The sequence below is a fragment of the Scomber japonicus genome, chromosome 8 (genome assembly GCF_027409825.1).
Source record: "Scomber japonicus isolate fScoJap1 chromosome 8, fScoJap1.pri, whole genome shotgun sequence".
Taxonomy (NCBI): domain Eukaryota; kingdom Metazoa; phylum Chordata; class Actinopteri; order Scombriformes; family Scombridae; genus Scomber; species Scomber japonicus.
In genome coordinates, this window is record NC_070585.1 from 2,220,041 (window position 1) to 2,238,885 (window position 18,845).

Genomic DNA, 18,845 nt, shown 5'->3' on the forward strand with positions numbered 1-18,845 from the left:
GGAAAAAAAGACACAGAAACAAAATCAAAACGTTTTAACGGGACTGTGTGTTATTCATGTCAAAATAACAAGTTCACAGCGCAGCAGCGGTTAAAGAGTCCCATCAGCAGCAGAGTGAGGTGATGTTCTCAGCCCGGTAAACTTTCCCATGTAACAGTCTCTAACTATACCGGATTACCGGACGCGGTCCCGTCAAAGTTGAAACTCTGTGTCTTCTTCTCTGCGGCTCTTGTCCTTCATCCTCCGCGTCCTCCTCCTCAGCCACACAGCGTCTCCACCACTCTAACGTCTCTGTCTGTGTGTGTATGTATGTGTGTGTGTGTCTTGTAGCCTACGGCGCCGTTATCCCGTGTCTGCACACACACATATAAACAGCGCTCGGCGTCCCGACCTCCAGCCTTGCGCGCTCTGTCTGGTCACCGGTGGGCGCGCGCGCTCTAGCAAGCCTGACAGGAGTTGAGGGCGGGACGCACGCGGATCTATCTCTCTAATAGTTCAACTAGCGCGCTCTCTCTCTCTCCCTCTCTCTCTCTCTCTCCCTCTATTAGTTAAGTGAAGTCCTCTCTCTCTCTCTCCTCCCTATCTCCTTTCTCTCAGCTCGTGCAACGCCTTTTTTGGGTTTTTAGCCGGCCCCCCTCGAGGACCCTCTATCATATACTCCTACACTGTATGTCTCTGCGTACGTGTGTTTGTGTGTGCGTGTGTGTGTCCGTCTCCCTCATTATTTATGCATTCCTTATTCACATCTAAGGCTTGTAATTGGCTACAAATGAATCCCACTTCCACTAATAGTCTATTACGTTTCTCGGAGCTGCGCGCACGAGCAGCAGCAGCAGCAGCCCGGGCCAATCCGCTATCTGAGCACGAGGACAAACAGAGAGGCAAAAGCGGGAAGCGCGCGCTGGCTCCTCTCAACCTATATAATGCGCTGGATGGAAAATGATGCTCATTTTGTTTGCGTGGAAGCTAAAGTGTTGGCTCGCAGGTGAAGCATTTAGACTTTAAACACAGCAGGTGGTGTACAGGTAGGCTGCTGACACTTCTTACAGTCAGTTAGGGTGGAGGCCTGTGTTATGACAGCCTACTAACTACAGTGTGTAGCAGAGTTAGCCGGTGTGTTGCAAGGTTAACCGGTGTGAGCTGTAATTGATGTGTAGTTGATGTGTAATGTGTCGCCCTGGCTTTAGCTTTATTTGTGCATCCACATGAAAGGAGGCCCCCTTATCTTTAATGCAGATTCCAGGGCAGGGCCTCTCCTCAAAACTCAATTACGGCCTGAATAAAGCCGGTAATGTCCCCGCTGCAGTGAAATATTGATTCCTAATCCTTGGCAGTCATTACTATGCCAGAAAATAATAGACCACAGAATTGGATTTTGATTTAACACACGACGTGTTTATTCTAATGCTAGGGACTTAATATTCCGTTGACTCTCATTTTCAGCCACAGAGGAGAGAGGGGAATAGTGATGGAGGCTCTGACGCCACAGTTTTTATATTGTTGTGGAAGAATTTAAAAAAAAGGAAAAAAAAGAATGAAAGAGAGGTGATGGGACATCTTTCCTGTCCTCCTCCCCGGCCCTAATACACAAGGTCAGCTCCATGTAATTGCCTTGCTCAATGATCCTTAGGAGGAAGAAATTAAAAGTTGAGCAAAATAATGAGTGAAACAATGAGACATGATTAGCCAATCAGAGAGCTGAACCCATTACGATCCTTTTGATCTACTTCCTGCTTCCGCCTGCAGGCTTTATGGCTTTATTTTAAAACAGTCAATATATTAACTATATTAAATATCACAGCAGCTTATTCACCTTGGAGAATATTAGCATTTTAACTGTGGTGGGGGAAAAACCCATAAAGCAGTGACAACACTGCTACAGGAAGCAACAGAGAAGAGGTGTGAGAAGAATCAGTAAAGGGAAAATGGAAAAGTGTAAACTCTTTTCTTTTATCAGCAGGCCTCTACAATAATCTGGATTTCACTAAAATTAAATAATTACCAGGATTAACATGTCAAATTAAAAATGTGTAATCACTTCAGAATTAAAAGATGTAATATATGATGATATATGAAGTTTGTCTTTTGGCCTTGAGTCTACTCGAAATTCTGAAATTTACTGAAAAAGCTACTGAAATTTGTAAATATTGTACAAGTACCTCAAGAAACATATAAGTTACATAAATAACATAAGAATTCAGTGATGTAATAATAACATGTAATAATAATTTTATCATGTAAAAACATTCAAAATGTTAAAAAGAAAAGAGTACCGAAATGCGTATTCAGTCTTGATACGATGCTACAATTTTAAGTGTGTGTGTGTGTGTGTGTGTGTGTATGAAGGGGGTGTAACTGAGTCATAATTAATAATTAACTAATTAACTTAAAGTGAGGATCAGCAGTCTGTTCTCACTTAGCATGCAAGCATTCATTTTAATATTATTATGAGGACATTCCTCTCTCTCTCTCTCTCTCTCTCTCTCTCTCTCTCTCTCTCTCTCTCTCTCTCTCTCTCTCTCTCTCTCTCTCTCTCTCACACACACACACACACACACACACACACACACACACACACACACACACACACACACACACACACACACATACATACACACACACACACACACACACACACACACACAGTGGCAGTCCTGGGTTCCCACAGTGTGTGCCAGCAGACAGTGTGGGAACACTCCCAAGCCTCTCCCTCACCAGTCAGCATGTAAGTGTGTGTGTGTGTGAGAGAGAGAGACAGAGAGAGAGAGAGAGAAAGGGAGAGCGAGAGAAGGAGAGCGAGTCCATGTGTGTCTTGTGTCTATAATTATTGTAATGAAGGTTAACGAGCTCTGCTCAGCCTCCTCTTTATTAAATTAATCTCAACCAGTAATGAATCATAATTACTATAATTAGCAGCTTGAGCTGCCTGATCTCACAGTGGTGGCTGGTCACAGTGAGGTGATGATACTGAGCCTTCATCACACCTACAACCTTCATCTCTCCATCACTACACTGTGTCCCCTGTCTCTATCTCTGTCTCTGTCCCTTTCTCTGTCCCTGTCTCTGTCCCTGTCCCTGTCCCTGTCTCTGTCTCTGTCCCTATCTCTATCGCTCTCTCTGTCTCTGTCCCTGTCCCTGTCCTGTCTATGTACATGTCCATGTCCCTGTCTCTGTCTCTGTCCCTGTCTCTGTGTCTATCTCTATCACTCTCTCTGTCTCTGTCCCTGTCCCTGTCTCTGTCCTGTCTATGTACATGTCCATGTCCCTGTCTCTGTCTCTGTCCCTGTCCATGTCTCTGTCTCTGTCTCTGTCCCTTTCTCTCTCTCTGTCCTGTCCATGTCCATGTCACTGTCTCTGTCTCTGTCTCTGTCCCTGTCCCTGTCCCTTTCTCTGTCTCTGTCTCTGTCTCTGTCCATGTCCATGTCACTGTCTCTGTCCCTGTCCCTTTCTCTGTCTCAGTCCCTTTCTCTGTCTCTGTCTCTGTCCATGTCCATGTCCATGTCACTGTCCCTGTCCCTGTCCCTTTCTCTGTCTCTGTCTCTGTCTCTATCTCTGTCCCTGTCCCTTTCTCTGTCTCTGTCTCTGTCTCTGTCTCTGTCTCTGCTGGCTCAGATCCCATAGACCATGTCCAAATTGGACACATATTAAAATGATATCTTGTTGAGTGTCCACATCTGATATGATACACTAAACATTATTATGTAATATCATTTGAATGAATGTCTTTTTCTTCACTACAGTACAGTACAGTATATTAGCATAGTACTTCTTCCCATTATTGTTACTCTCTCAAACCCCAAAATAATTAACGCTACACATACAGTTTCCATAAATGAACATAAGCAGTGTCTTATGTTTTAATACAATTTGCATATAGTTGAATATGTAATCAGATACCACTAGAAAACACTGTTCAAAATGATCAGATTGAATTCTTTGTAAGTGGCTCTATTATTCATATTTCAGCCATTACAGTAAACTTGGCTTTAATTAGAAAAAGCTGTGTTGCACAACAATCAACTAAACATGAGCTCATTATGATTACATGTACAGTTTATTATGACTCATATATTGCAGTGAAGCCTAAATGCATTTTAAGTGTTTTTTAAAAATTCAATAATACTGCACATTAAAGCCAGTGAATGTTTATATGATTATAATGTCAATCATTTTTAAACAGTTGAATGTTTATAGCACTGTGTGTATTTGTGTCAGCACTTAGAATGCAGAAGGTTGAACGTCTCACACTCTAAACGTTGTCAACAGCTGACAGGTTCGACAAGAAGCAGTGACAGAAAAAAACTCAATGCTTTTGTAGATTTAAAAAAAAGGTGCAAATATTAAAAAAAGACACAAAACGTCTCCTGTCAACAAATTCCTGACATCCATCCTAAAACACCAACCTTCAAAAAACAAAACAAAACCCTATCAATATAATTTAAATCATTTTCACCCCCGTCTCCTCTGCTTCCATCCCTCTCTCCGCTCCCTCCATCCCTCCTGTTTTCCTATTTTGTGTCTTTTCAAGGTTCTATATTTTAGATTAGCCCTCCTCCCTCTTCCCCATTACAGGAGTAATAGCCCCCCATCCTCCGCTCGCACACACACACACACTTGACCCACACACACATATAACCCCCCCAACAACACACACACACACACACACACACACACACACACACACACACACACACACACACACACACAGAGTTCCACACTCAGATAGCATCTGAACTGAATAATTAATTAAATATGATAGCTGATTAAAAATAGCATAACTAATAGTGTAATATCTCAAGCTGTCGTCTTTAATAGTCAACATTGTGTGTGTGTGTCTTATCTGCTGCAGACAGACGCTCTCACTATTGATTCCTGTTCATTTCAGTTGTCAGGCCGACCACTCAGCTCATCTGGAATCATTAAACTCTACTGTCTGCCTGGTCCTGCCTCTTCTTATGTCTCTCTCTCTCTCTCTCTCTCTCTCTCTCTCTCTCTCTCTCTCTCTCTCTCTCTCTCTCTCTCTCTCTCTCTCTCTCTCTCACTCTCTCTCTCTGTCACTGTCCTACCTGCTTTTCTTACTTTGATCCATTTAATTTTAGTTTTTTTCTTTTTCTTTTATTAATTTCACTTCCAGCACGTTTTTAGGGTTTGGTTTGAAGCGTTTTTCTTATTATCTACAATAAGAAATCTACTAACATGTATTGTGTGTGTATCTAAAGCTATATATATGGTTCCTCCTGTTGATTAGGGTCTACACATGGGATTTTCTTGACATCTAGAGACATATAGAATCACTTTTAAACCCAAATGAATACACATGAGTGTCATCAACAATAAAAGACTTCCATATATTTTTAGTTCAATTGATTTCTGCTATCTTCTCATCTCTGACAGTAAAAAAAACAGTTTGTAAACCCACACCAATCAACTCCCAGAGACTCTACTTTGTTTATTTTCTTTTCACAATAAACCCCCCCCCCCCCACCCTGTTAGTGCTCTATAGTGATCTATGTATTCAGCCAGAGGTCTTATGGGAAGGTCTGAGGATGTTTGCGTTATTCCTGCTGAAAGCCCCCCGACTCCTGTGACTGTGGTATTCAATCAAAGGCCTTATAGGTCACAGTAGATGGAGAATTACACAGTGGGTGTTATGTTGTTGGTGCTGAGCCCACTGTGACACCCTTCATTATTTAGGAAATGCTGATAGGATGAGTGATTACAGGGGGATGAAGTTAATTCTTTTGGCTCACTATTAAAAAAAATATTAACTATACTAACTTATAGTGTCATTTATAGTCTTTACTTCTGTAGAGGTGATGAGGAGAGAGGAAGGCAGAAGAGGAGGAGCTGGACAGATGGATGAGTTCCTGAATGACTGACAGGCCTTTCCTGCCCCCCCCACCCTACCCCTCCCACCCCCCACCTGACTGGAGGTCATTTTTGGTGATCGGCGTGGTAACCCTGAGGTTAAGGTGAGGCAGCGGGGCAAAATGAGTTTTTATTGGTTGGAAGTCACAGCTCAGTGGTCAGCATGTGTGTGTGATCTAAAGCCTGTTAGTTAGGCTATAGGGACAGTCTTTAGCTTTAACACAGTAACACACACTGTGATGAAAAGATTTCTGATTTAGGAAGAAGAAGCAAGCAATAAATATCTGTTTTTACCTCAGGTTTTCAATTTAAAAAAATGTTGTGTAAGAGTGGTGCTAAAGGATCATCAAAAACATCTGGGCATAATTAGTATTCAATTATTTCATGACAATCCAGTAATGAGATATCTTGTGCAAAACATGTTGTACTTTACCCTGTAAAGTCTGAACCATCAAATCATTGCCAGAAAATTCTAATTCTTTAATTATATCTCTGATTATTGGACCTTCTGACAAATCATTAAAAAAAGAATAATTATATAACACTTTTTAAATAAATAAAATCATAATGAAAATAAAATGTTAAGCTCTTAAAGCATAGATCTAATATCAAATATCAGCCACAATATGAAATGCAATAAAATGACAGTTGACGGATTAAGAATTAAATGATCTTCTATACCTGCTGTATCTAATCTGATACACACATATTTAGGAATTTACCATCAAATAAGCTGCAACATATTTTCATCATTGCATCAATCCAGTAACTATTCCTATTGAAGGATCACTAACTATTTCAAAGTTTCAGTGTTTTCTTACCTTAACTTTTTCAAAACTAGCAAAAATATCCAGGCCTCAAAATTGAGGCTCACTGATCGATGACGTCCATCTTGGAGGCCTCAAGTTAAAGGTGCCTTGGTGCATGTGTTCTGCCCCCTGATGGTTTATCTGTGCACTACATCTATCTTGATTGTATACATCAAGTTTTTCAGAGTAAAAAAAGATCACACTAATGATGTAGAGCTCTCTAAAGCTTGGTGCTACAGGGTTAAGGAAAGCATATGCAGTGTCCTGAATGGAAAGGGTTCATCCTCTGGGAGCATGAATGTCCTAAATAGGATTTATTCCACAATATTTTATCTGGAGAAGGGGATTAGGATTGGGGTTAGGGGGATAAGGTTAGGGTTGGGGTTTCATTCTGTGTAAATGCACACAGGATGTACTCAGACTGTAATCAGATCAAACAGAACACATTTGTAGGTGATCTGGCTATGAAATTGACAGAGAGAGTGGAGCCAAGTGCTAACAAGATTGTTCACACAACTGATTATGGTCTTACAGTCCAAGTACTAAAAAGTTGCTTGGATACCTTCTTTGTCACTTGACCCTCGCCTTAGATGTTGTCTTTGTCCCTAAAGAGTATCACACATAATGTTCCTTTGATACACCATCCACCAGTCCCACGTATCTAATTTGTACTGACTTTGAACAGAACATTGGCATTTTAATATAAGATAGACTGGCATTCATGGCCTAAAGATGCTGTTAATGGAAATCACTGTATACATCCACAACCAGGTTCTACAGGTATCTGGTTCCACATTAAAGCCACTATGCGTAGTTAGGGAAAGCTGGACAGCGGCCTCCAGTGGTAGTATCAAACAAGACACTGTGACAGACAGTAAAGCAGTGTGATGTCCATCAATGCTTACAGTCAAATCTACTGTTTGGCCACATTTATGTTTTTAGTACTTAAATACAGAGCGTCAGTGTGGTTCTGCTTGGTCTAACAAGCAGTGAAACTCAAAGTGCTGACCAGGCACTGTGTTACTACACACACACACACACACACACACACACACACACACACACACACACACACACACACACACACACACACACACACACGGCCAGCAGATCAAAATTTATGAGCTATCATGTTCCTGACAAAGCAGGAATTTATGGCAGCCAATCAGTGCAGTCTAAAGCAAAGAAATGCCATTTGATTGTCTGCTAATTGATTGGTCAGTTAATCATTCATCAGCTTCTCCTGTGCTTCTAGTATACTCTGCTTATAGAAAACAATAGTGTCTAGATCTAGAATTAAGCTATACGTGTTTGTCTGTATTGTAGTAGCATGTTTAGACTCAATTCACAATGGAAGGTGTTCAAGCATAGAATTTGACTAACTGCTTCCACTGCTTCTGAAAGAGTCATAGCGATACAGTAGATACAAGGCCTGAGTGATAGCTGTTAGTAGCATCAGAGATATAACACTTCTAATATAGTAAATACTATAGAAGAGGTTTTAGTCCATGTAAAAAGTGAAAAACAGCAGAGTCTTGAATCAGCTGCTGTCACCTTATTGTCGTTTTGGTCCAGCCTATGAAAAAGGCTGCTGTAGTGGTATAATGTGCTGGTAATAAAAACATGCATTACAATGTAGATTTGGAGGGATTGTTAATGTGACTGTAAATTAAAGTTCTACACTGAGTAAGCAGTTTATTAGTTGTATGAGAATCCAGCACTAAATCCCATCTACTTTATTAATATTTAAAAGGCTCAATTTTGTAATTTGTGATGCTGTACCACTTTATCTTAAGTACAGATATTGCGACACATAGTATTGCATTAGACTATATTCTATTAAACATGTTTTTAAGGTGTTGGTGTCTATAGAAAACCTCCATGAACTAACTTTCAGGATCAGACTTTGGGATGAGCTGACCATGGTACTCAATCAGGACTACTGCTAACAACTATAGAATAAAACCATGATTAACAGGATTTGGAGTGAATGTTCTAGTTTGTATTCTAAGAAGCCTGGCAGTTAATTCAGCTCTTTTTATTTACTGTGCCAGCACTCTAATATTTTTTATCTTAGTTATCTCTGTGCTGATGCCAGACTTCGGCACTGTCATCAACTCACACTGATTATAATTTTCCCTCCTGATGGGTGGCTTTTACACACACTGCAGGGGCACACTTCACCTCATGGCATGTGACAATTAATGGTCAGTTAAATAAAGTTTTAGCAGACCCCCAGTTCATTCCTGTAAATGTTATTAATGATTGTACACGATCATCAGGATCCACCTGCTGGAGGAAAAATGCAACAACGATGAAAAATGTGCCAAAAATAAAGTAGTGAGTGTAGACATTTAGGAACAGTATAGATTAATAAAGCTGTACAGGTTGTCTAAATCTATAACTATCAAGTATCACATATCATAATGTAGCAGGTGAACTCATCAGATGGAAGACAGACTCATCATCGTACTGCATTAAAATGACCATGAAAATGAGTGACAATTGGTTTTCATCAAAAAAAAAGAAAGAAAGAGAAATAGTGCACTGCACAGGAAATCATCACATGGTGAGACGTTGTGAGGTGATGAGGGAGTCCAGCTTTAAAAACCTGAAACCACTTTAAGGTTCAGGGCTAAAATGGTTAAACATAACACCTTATTCTCAGAGAGCCTCTTTCACATACTGAAGAAATGATATCTCTGCTGCACAGTCCTCCTGTGTGTGTGTGTGTGTGTGTGTGTGTGTGTGTGTGCGTGTGTGTGTGTGTGTGTGTGTGTGTGTCAGTGATTGGTTTCTGTTTTATGGACTGGCTAGCAGAGTGCTAGTAATCCGTAGAAATAAATCTGTTTTATTTGACCTTAGTGTTAACTCCAATAAAATACACTTTACTGCTAGAAGAGGAAACACACACACACACACACACACACACACACACACACACACACACACACACACACACACACACACACACACACACACACACGCACACACATACCCACACACACACACACACGTTGTGCTTGTATCAGGTCATAGCTGGCCACTTGACAACGTTTATAAGGACATAGAGAGGGAAACCTTCTCTCCAGCAGAGTCCACTCACATTCCTTGCACTAATGAAAGTGCGGCTGTTGTCCGGTAGCTCACACATTATAGACGTTAACACCAGTGAAGGTGAGCAGACACACTTTACACAACCTTCCACTGTCTCCCACCTTTTCAGGATGACACATTTCTATATGTTTACCATTTACTGTTGCAAATAGTTTTATGCATTCCATGATTCTTAAGTTATTGCGTAACTTCACGGTCTCATGCAGCTCCTATAATAACCAGGCCTTTTAAAGTTATATTCCCTAAGACTTCAGTCTTGGTTGAACTGTTGATACTGGTTGTAACAACATGTAGTGTAATAATACAGCTCCCTGACTTCTTGTGTATTGGTCACAGGCAGCAACAAAGCACTGAGCTGTGAGAGGACTTTGGCATAGTGGCTACAGCTAGGATATCAGGTCATGTGACATTGTTTGATTTATTTCATATGACTCTTTGTAGTATCAGAATCTGAGCCATTAATCATACAGTTCATATTCTGACTCATAAATAGTCTCTACACCATTTAACATTAATAAAATCCCTGTTGCCCATTAATATGTTTTATTAATCTATTTGAATAAGCTTATGGAAAAAATACATTCACAATCACTGTTTTAGAACATTTTATAGAATATAATGAATACAATATTAAACATAATTAATAAACACATGTCAAACTTGTACATTTGCATATATAAAATGTGTATAAGCTGCACAAAAAGTGAAAAAAAAGATGCAGTTTATTTCCATTCTTGTATACAGTGGGTCACATTAGTCTTGCTAAAAGAAATATGTGTATGGTGTTTTTACGGCTCTCAAATGTAAAACATTGCAGTCAAAGAAGAAATAAAGTGACTGATGTCATGCTCTCTGGACCCAAAAATGTGGCAGTCTGAAGAAGCTTTTCAGTGTATATTACCACAAACCTTCATTGGAATGAACTGGATATGTGGTGCTCTTAAAAGAGTACTTGATATCAGATTTAATATTGCTCTCCTATAACATTATTGGACTCATTACAATAAAAAAAGTTTCCATACATTGTTCTTCCTTGTCTAAACCTGGTTCCTACATTACCCAAAATTAGGTCTGGGTATCAGTACTCAATACCTTTAAGGTATCCACCACAATAAATTGATACCTGTCAAACGATACAATCTGTTTTGTACCTAGAGTTAGAAAATAGGACTATTTTTATGGACTTGTTCACAGCCAATCAACCCAAGCGTTCTTTGATTTAATGCAACATGTGATTGGCCCACTGCCACAGCAGCTACAACCCGTCTGTGGTGGCATTTTATGCTATTTAATGCTTCTATTCACATGATGGGCATTGGAAGAAGTACTCAGTTGGTATCAGTATCACTTTGAGGGTACTTGGATTGGTACTGGTGTTGTCATTTTTTAAGTGACACCCAGCCCTACCCAAAATGCCATGCAACTAAACTACCAACAGTTGTTTCTTTTCATGGAGAACATCAGCCTATCCAGGGAGCGAGCCTTTTGGCTAAATCTGACATATTTCCAATTAATGTGTGAGGTTCCTGATAGATGTAGAAAACAAGAATTTAAACACATTGCCACTGAGTGTAGTTTGGGGGGTTTGCAGAGTCACCCAATACTGACATCTCTAGATAGGGTTGTGCAACCTTCAGCGAGAGCTGGGACAGTGCTATGGTATTCAGAGCTGGTACACAGCAGGTACATTCAAATTTCAACCAGTGTACACCTGTATTTATCATCATGGGCTTGAGGTAGAACTGAAGCATTCAGGTCATAAACTGTAGAGAAAAAGGTTCAAATATGCTTTTTTACTGCATCCATACCTAAGCAACAAGTCATTGGACATTAAATAGCAGGTTAAAAAAAACATTGGATCTTTGCCACAGTCTATAAAAGTTAGTGACATGGTTTATTTGCATAGGATAAAATGAGAAAAATGTTCATTTAAAAGTAATTTTCTCATCTCTCCATGTAAAAATGGTTCCATCTGAACAGGACGGCTTCCAGGAGAGAGCAGCAGATTGCTTACATGTTCTTTAAGTAATATGGTAATTAGCGCTTTGAAATATATGAGCAAATGTAGCCTTCACAGAAAACATCACTAACTTTCATCTCTTGTCTGCCCGTTTCATGTCCCTGTCGACATCAGCTATCTTGTTCCTGTCACATCCAATCACAGCGGAAGAAAGACTTCCACTCCTCATAATTAGGACAAGATGTTCCAATCTGAGGCGCTGTAGCTTAGATAATTAAGTCAGATTCTCTGACAATTACAACACAAAGCTTTACCAGGTCCGTACACAGTTAGGAAAGTGCTATCATTGCCTCAGCTTACAGAATAATTACTTTATTATACAGACACAACTCAGCAGATTGAATAGAAAATTAAAATCTGTATGAAGCTAATGTCAGTAATCTTTCTACAGGTTCCAAAGTTCATGGGATGCAACAACGGCTCATTAAAATACTGACCAGCATAGTGTATGAATGCTGCTCAGTCAGCTCATACTTCTAGGCTACTATTACTCTTACTGCATCTTAGTTTTTTTATATTTCAGTGCCAATAATAACAACCACCCAGAAATGACTATATTCTATCTAAAGCCTTAAATAATGGTTATTCTAAGCACTTCTAAGGCTTCTTGTCCATGTTGGCTTAGACCAGAGGTGACCAAAGTATTCCATAAAGGTTCATGTGGCTGCAGCAGCACCAAGCTTGACTCATTTAATCTACTGAGCTCAGTCTTCAGACAGCTGATTGGTTGAATCGTGTGCTCATTCATCCTCTCATCTTCTTCTTCTGTTATGACGTACATCCTTTTAGTTGACAAAAAATCTCCATTCAAGGTCCACTTACTAGCTTGTTCCAGAACTTTCAACCATCAACTTCATATTTTACTCTATCTATCTATCTATCTATCTATCTATCTATCTATCTATCTATCTATCTATCTATCTATCTATCTATCTATCTATCTATCTATCTATTTAGCCATCCATCCATCCATCCATCCATCCATCTATCCATTCATCCATCATCCATACATCCATACATCCATCCATCCATCCATCCACATAGTTGAATCACATGATTCAACTATAATCATAACTATAATCATAACACTAACACAGAGTATATCAGTGTTTCAGCACTGCCACACTGAAGTGGCTGCTGTCCATGGTGCTGATCTTTAACTCCACTGTGGCTAATATTGAGCTCCATGATATCAAACTGCTACAAATGGTCCCATGTATATCTGTGTTCTATTCAGAGTGTATGAATCATTTAATCTTTTCACTTTCAGAGAGTGTGAAATGAGCCGGGTTGATGAAAAAATAAAGCAGTTTTTCTCTTTTGTTCAAAAGTGAAGTCAGAGGAAGTCTGAGGATTGGAAATGAGACAAGCTGCTTCTACCTATTAAAGTAGGAGTCAGTGGTGTTGCCAGGTTGCTGCCTGCCTATGCTGTGCTGTGCTGTGCTGTGCTGCCTGCCTGCCTGTGCTGTGCTGTACTGTGCTGTGCTGTGCTGTGCTGTGCTGTGCTGTGCTGTGCTGTGCTGTAGTGTACTGTGCTGTGCTGTGCTGTACTGTGCTGTGCTGTGCTGCCTGCCTGCCTGTGCTGTGCTGTACTGTGCTGTGCTGTGCTGTGCTGTACTGTGCTGTGCTGTGCTGTGCTGTGCTGTGCTGTGCTGTGCTGTAGTGTACTGTGCTGTGCTGTGCTGTGCTGTGCTGTGCTGTACTGTGCTGTGCTGTGCTGTGCTGTGCTGTGCTGTGCTGTGCTGTGCTGTGCTGTGCTGCTGAAACCAAATAAAACACACACAGAATTCTGTTTAAGAAACGACAGAAACTAGACATATCACTTTCTCTTAAGCCATTGAATTAAACTGATAGCAATCGCTTGGTGTTACAAACTGAACAAGGAAATAACTCCCTCTTACACACACACACACACACACACGCATGCACGCACGTACACATGCATGCACACACAGGCCAATCATACGCGCATTTCCAGCTACAATAAATTATAATCATGCATCCTGTATTTACATTAATGTTACACCTGTTACCTTGCTTAGCATCAAAAATGTGGTGAACTAGTCATCAGTACACCACAAACATTTTCTTTTTCTTTTTTTTTTAAACTTAGTAACATGTACAGATTCTATGTTTGAGAGTATTAAAAGCATCAAAATTGTTAGTTGGTTTCAGTGGAATTCCTGTATTCAGCAGATGTGCTTGCAGTGGTGAAGTACATCCACTTCAACATACTGATTTGCACTGTTAACCTGTAGAAAACTGTTCTGACAGTCCTGACCATAGCAGGAATGCAGTCTTGAAGTAAGCCTATACATTCAGTATCACCATTATTGTTACATTTACCTCACTACTGATTAATAAAACTATATCCTATTAAACTCACTCGTGCACAAGATTCTCTTACTATCATTTTTTTGTTCTAACCAATAAACAAAAAATCATGGCTTCACAGTAGAGTAAAATTCATTAGCTGAAACAGGAAAATCTAAGTAAAATAAGCATGAAAAATGTTATCAATTAGATTTGATAACATTTTCATAGCTTCTCTGGGGTTATTTTAACCCTTACATACAAGTCTCTACACCAATTCACATTCATAAATGCCCCAACATACATGTTTGATTAATCCATATGTGAAAAAAGACATTCACAATCACTGTTTTATGGTCCAGAAGAACATTGTCTAGATAGAATATAATGAATACAACATGTTTTAATGCTCATTTTTTAATTTTTAAAAATAAACACAGGTCAAATTCATACATTAGCATATATAAAGATGTGTATCAGCTGCACAAAAAATAAAGAATGAAGCATTTTATTGAATTGAATTGATTTTATTGTCCACCTTAGTGGAAATTTGTCTTTGGCCTCCTACAATACATTCAAAAAATACAAACAATACACACCATATCATGAAGACATGAAAAACATACACCAACTGACAACTGTGCAAAGGAACAGGAAAACAGCAGCAACCATTGTTATAAGTTAAAAACTGTTAAAAGGTGTCTTTAAAAATAATAATAAAACATAAAAAATAAAATAAATATTTCCATTTGTATATACTGTGCATCACATTAGGACAGTCCAGCTTAAAGAACATTACATGACATTATGGCTGTCACAAAATCAAATCTATAATGAAAAGATAAAGTAAAATGAATGGAGAAAAAACTACTATACATTCCTCACTATAAAGACTTTTTCTTGGTTAAATTATCATTGTGAGGATGTTATGAAGATGTAGTTGCACACACACACACACACACACACACACACACACACACACACACACACACACACACACACACACACACACACACAAACACAGCTGTCAAGTATAACATCAGACCTCCAGGCAGAGAAATGTGGCATGTGTGCAGCAGCAGAAAAAAAGCAAATAAAGCAAATAGTGTTATCAGTAATTTAACAGCAGGCTGATATGGCCTATTGATCTGTCCACTGGAATCTTTTATCTCCACAACACAATGTATCCACTCTGCTGTTTATGACCCCCCCCCCATCAACACCACACACACCACTCCACACATACACACACACCGTAAAACACGAGCCATGTGTCTATCAGTGGACACTGCAGAGACACACTGACCACAGTATAAACACACACAAATATGAACACACTCAAAAGAGCAACGGCCTGAACAAGACTCCTCAAGACCCCTGAGCTGTGAGTGACAGTAGGCTACTTTTTGAGTCTACCACTAAGTCTCTTTCATATTCCTAAATAAACTTAGAAAAAAGATTCATCATATTTTACATTATGAAAAATAATCCTCACACAAGTTCATTTGTCATGTACTGATTTTGAGAGCAACCTTAAAGAGTAACGAAACACTAAATCCACCTACACAATCACTTTATTATTTTTTGGCATTTTTATTTTATTTATTGCACAGTGGACACAAACAGGAAATAGGGGGAGGTCCCATCCTGTAATAGAACCAATGACATTACAGTTAGATGACATGTGCTGTAACCATTCAGCTCCCTGCACCCTCTACACAATTATTCTATTACATGTTCCATTGATCTGAGTCCCATTTTATAGTGTTTACTGACACATTATTTTCATTTTACAGAGGAATTCCAGTAATTCTTCCACTTCACTGCAAAAAAAATGTTGTAAAAAAAATCTATGATGCACCCTGAGGTGATCTGCCCCTGAACTACAAAGTGATATTATATTGGTGTAAAAGTGTATACCATGCTATGAAAAGGGTTGTGAATTCTTTACTGTTAGTTATGTTATAGACCATGACGCAATAAATGGATGGAGTTACATTAGCAACAGTGAAGCTAGTTAGCTAACTAGGCTATGCTAGGAAGAAAGGGTCAGGGTTAATGCATAGAGGCCTGTCACAATAATTGTCAACGTATCAAACAATAATGTAATTATCAACATCATCATATCTATATATAGACTTATCATTGTTTGACCTCAGTATTGATACACTTCACATTAGCAGCTCAGAGGCTATTCATGTCACATTGTTTAAGCTAGTAGTGTCCTCTATTCCTCACTGTGTAGTCCTGAGTGGAGACTGTAGAACAATTAAAGGTAAATAACTGTCCCCAACCATAATGACAGTCTGTGTTTTTACAGACTCTCCAACCCCCCCCCCCTTACATTATGATACTATTATATTTTCATTATATCAGTGTTATAAAATGATCTTCAAATGACAATAATATTGTTTATCGCGATTATTTCTGAGACAAAATATCATCCAACAAAAGTAGTTATCATGACAGTTCTAAAGACATCTACTGTTTATTAGTTAAACACCAGCTCTAAATATCTGGGTAGGGTACTGTGTGTTAGGCAATGAAGTATTAGGCTTCTTATTAACACATTAGCTTTTTGAGTAAATAATGCAACTATATGAGTTTAATACTTGACTGAAGGTTACCCCCACAATGTGTCTTTTTCTATTTTAATGTGTTAAATACAAACAATGTGATGTTTGGGTTTGGAGGCATGTGAGTTGTGTAATGACTTTGTGCTTTGTGTCACACAGTCAGTCAGTCAGATAGACAGGAAGAGACATTCACTCTTTAAAGCTGCAATTCCCTACACAGTCCAGCAAAAAGCAACTCTCTTGTTTTGGCTCTGTAATTCTGCTCATTATAAAACACACACACACACACACACACACACACACACACACATACACACACACCCTCATCAGGACTCCTCTCGTCACTCCTCTCTATATTCTATCTGCTCTATTTGTCCATTCTATCCATCATAGAATTAAACGACAAGCACTGTAGTTAAAATGCCCAATAAATCCATGTTCACAAACCACTGTGCAGCAATTACATCTCCTTTATGGCAGGCCCGTTGCCAGCAGCAGCCGCAAACCTTTTGTTAATTAAGATCAGCCCATTAAGACACTAATTAACAATTAGCATAAACATAATTAGTGAAAGTGACATTTGGCGTGCTCCATTGTTGAAATAATTTCTAGAAATTGCCCTTGGAGAGTTTTTTGTCGGAGGGGGATAATGGCAGCACTTTGTCACACACACACACACACACACACACACACACACACACACACACACACACACACACACACACACACACACACACACACACACACACACACACTCACACACACACACATATACACACACTCACACACAGAGCAAGCTGGATAGCAACTTGTTGTGTAGTGTGTGTGTATGAGAGAAGTAAAGAATAGTAAAACAATAATACAATAAAAATGACAGAATTGTACATTTGCGCAACAATAAATGATATAATACTACCTGTTGCCTCAGTTTGTCGGTAATGCAGTGACAAAAATTTAACAAAGCAAATGGAAGCAGATCAGAAAACAAGGAGGATTCATACTAGAATATGAGCAAACAGAGGGAATTAGAAATAAAGACCTCTCTCTAATAAAAGCCTTGACCCACCTTGACCTGATTAGACTGAACTTGGATCAGACTGAGAGCCTTTGCTCTAAACTTACAGATTGCAGGTATCGTTTGACGAGAGATGTTTTGATACTACTTGGTATCGATTTATTTTCGGTCAATCCTGAAAGATTAGCTTTTAAAGTATCGAGTACCGAGTTCCTCCTGCCTTGTTATTTTTCTTCTATTAATGAACACATTCCTTCCTGTGGACCACATAGCTATCCTCACATAAAGCCATTCAGACATGGTTCCACAGCTGCCATCCACCTCCAGTAAAACATTCACTTTAATTCATTTGGTGACGCAAAATGCCGGGAATGAGAAGTAAACCCTTCGTCTAAACAGCCGCCTGTAGTGGCTGAAGCCTTCAGACAGCAAACCAGCTGAATGATACTGACATCTCATCCCACTCACACACACACACACACACACACACACACACACACACACACACACACACACACACACTGACCAGTCTCCTATCATCTCCTCTCCTCTCCAATGGGCAGCAGTCTTTAGAAAATTAACTTTGAGAAGTCTGGAAGAGACATACAATTCATCACATACAACTCTGTCAACCACAACACTATTAGAGAGAAAGGGGGGGATCGTGTGTGTGTGTGTGTGTGTGTGTGTGTTGCACTGACATCCATCCCACAGAAGCACTTACTGTAGGTTTGTGTGAGGTGGTGTGTGTGCATCTCTGTGTGTGTGTGTGTGTGTGTGTGTGTGCCATCTTCAGAGGCTTTGATAAATGTGTCTATTTGGTGGTGTGTTTCAGGCAGACGGGCTGTGTGTGATGGATGGATAGAAAGCAGCTGCTAATATGTGGGATGGGACTAAACACTGCTACACTGCTATCACCTACACCCATCCCACTATTAACACATCAGCAATACATACTCAGTGCAAGAGGCCACCACACACAGCTGTTTATGCTTAATAGGGAATATGTTGGTCCTGCTATTCAAATGCATTCCTAACTGTGAACTAATACATGCTGACAGTAATTTACACTGGTGCTGATGCTGATTATCCAGTGTTCATGATCTTAAAATTGGGTTTTGTTCATG